The sequence below is a fragment of the Perkinsus marinus genome (genome assembly GCF_000006405.1).
Source record: "Perkinsus marinus ATCC 50983 genomic scaffold scf_1104296933140, whole genome shotgun sequence".
NCBI lineage: Eukaryota > Perkinsozoa > Perkinsida > Perkinsidae > Perkinsus > Perkinsus marinus.
Genome location: NW_003215238.1, coordinates 1 through 1,501, shown reverse-complemented (window position 1 = coordinate 1,501; position 1,501 = coordinate 1). Strand labels below are relative to the sequence as shown.

The window sequence follows — 1,501 nt, the reverse complement described above, 5'->3', positions numbered from 1 at the left end:
TTATGCAACGATCACGGGTGTGTAGCTCAGTGGTAGAGCGGCTGACTGCAGATCAGCAGGTCCTCGGTTCAAATCCGGGCGCGCCCTGTATCAATATCGTCAAACATCTGTTCCAACCATCCTGTGGCTTGGCTGGGGTTACAAGCACGTGAATTTGTGCAACGATCACGGGTGTGTAGCTCAGTGGTAGAGCGGCTGACTGCAGATCAGCAGGTCCTCGGTTCAAGTCCGGGCGCGCCCTGTATCAATATCGTCAAACATCTGTTCCAACCATCCTGTGGCTTGGCTGGGGTTACAAGCACGTGAATTTTCGTAAAGATCACGGGTGTGTAGCTCAGTGGTAGAGCGGCTGACTGCAGATCAGCAGGTCCTCGGTTTAAATCCGGGCGCGCCCTGTATAAATATCGCCAAACATCTGTTCCAACCATCCTGTGGCTTGGCTGGGGTTACAAGCACGTGAATTTGCGCAACGATCACGGGTGTGTAGCTCAGTGGTAGAGCGGCTGACTGCAGATCAGCAGGTCCTCGGTTCAAATCCGGGCGCGCCCTGTATCAATATCGTCAAACATCTGTTCCAACCATCCTGTGGCTTGGCTGGGGTTACAAGCACGTGAATTTTCGTAAAGATCACGGGTGTGTAGCTCAGTGGTAGAGCGGCTGACTGCAGATCAGCAGGTCCTCGGTTTAAATCCGGGCGCGCCCTGTATAAATATCGCCAAACATCTGTTCCAACCATCCTGTGGCTTGGCTGGGGTTACAAGCACGTGAATTTGCGCAACGATCACGGGTGTGTAGCTCAGTGGTAGAGCGGCTGACTGCAGATCAGCAGGTCCTCGGTTCAAATCCGGGCGCGCCCTGTATCAATATCGTCAAACATCTGTTCCAACCATCCTGTGGCCTGCCAGGGGTTACAAGCACGTGAATTTGCGCAACAATCACGGGTGTGTAGTTCAGTGGTAGAGCGGCTGACTGCAGATCAGCAGGTCCTCGGTTCAAATCTGGGCGCGCCCTGTATCAATATCGTCAAACATCTGTTAAAACCATTCTGTGGCTTGGCTGGGGTTACAAGCACGTGAATTTGCGCAACGATCACGGGTGTATAGCTCAGTGGTAGAGCGGCTGACTGCAGATCAGCAGGTCCTCGGTTCAAATCCGGGCGCGCCCTGTATCAATATCGTCAAACATCTGTTCCAACCATCCTGTGGCCTGCCAGGGGTTACAAGCACGTGAATTTGCGCAACGATCACGGGTGTGTAGCTCAGTGGTAGAGCGGCTGACTGCAGATCAGCAGGTCCTCGGTTCAAATCCGGGCGCGCCCTGTATCAATATCGTCAAACATCTGTTAAAACCATTCTGTGGCTTGGCTGGGGTTACAAGCACGTGAATTTTCGCAACGATCACGGGTGTGTAGCTCAGTGGTAGAGCGGCTGACTGCAGATCAGCAGGTCCTCGGTTCAAATCCGGGCGCGCCCTGTATAAATATCGCCAAACATCTGTTCCA

At 53.3% G+C, this 1,501-nt stretch overlaps 10 non-coding genes across 10 annotated transcripts; all 10 read left to right on the top strand.

The window, feature by feature from the left end:
* Positions 1-15: 15 nt before the first annotated feature.
* Pmar_PMAR002130 lies at positions 16-87 on the top strand. The gene has a single exon. It is a non-coding gene; the product is annotated as a tRNA-Cys (tRNA).
* An 82-nt stretch (positions 88-169) lies between these two features.
* On the top strand, positions 170-241 carry Pmar_PMAR002129. Its single transcript has one exon. It is a non-coding gene; the product is annotated as a tRNA-Cys (tRNA).
* An 82-nt stretch (positions 242-323) lies between these two features.
* Positions 324-395, top strand: Pmar_PMAR002128. The gene has a single exon. It is a non-coding gene; the product is annotated as a tRNA-Cys (tRNA).
* An 82-nt stretch (positions 396-477) lies between these two features.
* Positions 478-549, top strand: Pmar_PMAR002127. Its single transcript has one exon. It is a non-coding gene; the product is annotated as a tRNA-Cys (tRNA).
* Positions 550-631: 82 nt separating this feature from the next.
* On the top strand, positions 632-703 carry Pmar_PMAR002126. The gene has a single exon. It is a non-coding gene; the product is annotated as a tRNA-Cys (tRNA).
* An 82-nt stretch (positions 704-785) lies between these two features.
* Positions 786-857, top strand: Pmar_PMAR002125. The gene has a single exon. It is a non-coding gene; the product is annotated as a tRNA-Cys (tRNA).
* An 82-nt stretch (positions 858-939) lies between these two features.
* Pmar_PMAR002124 lies at positions 940-1,011 on the top strand. The gene has a single exon. It is a non-coding gene; the product is annotated as a tRNA-Cys (tRNA).
* Positions 1,012-1,093: 82 nt separating this feature from the next.
* On the top strand, positions 1,094-1,165 carry Pmar_PMAR002123. Its single transcript has one exon. It is a non-coding gene; the product is annotated as a tRNA-Cys (tRNA).
* An 82-nt stretch (positions 1,166-1,247) lies between these two features.
* On the top strand, positions 1,248-1,319 carry Pmar_PMAR002122. The gene has a single exon. It is a non-coding gene; the product is annotated as a tRNA-Cys (tRNA).
* Positions 1,320-1,401: 82 nt separating this feature from the next.
* Pmar_PMAR002121 lies at positions 1,402-1,473 on the top strand. Its single transcript has one exon. It is a non-coding gene; the product is annotated as a tRNA-Cys (tRNA).
* Positions 1,474-1,501: the final 28 nt, after the last annotated feature.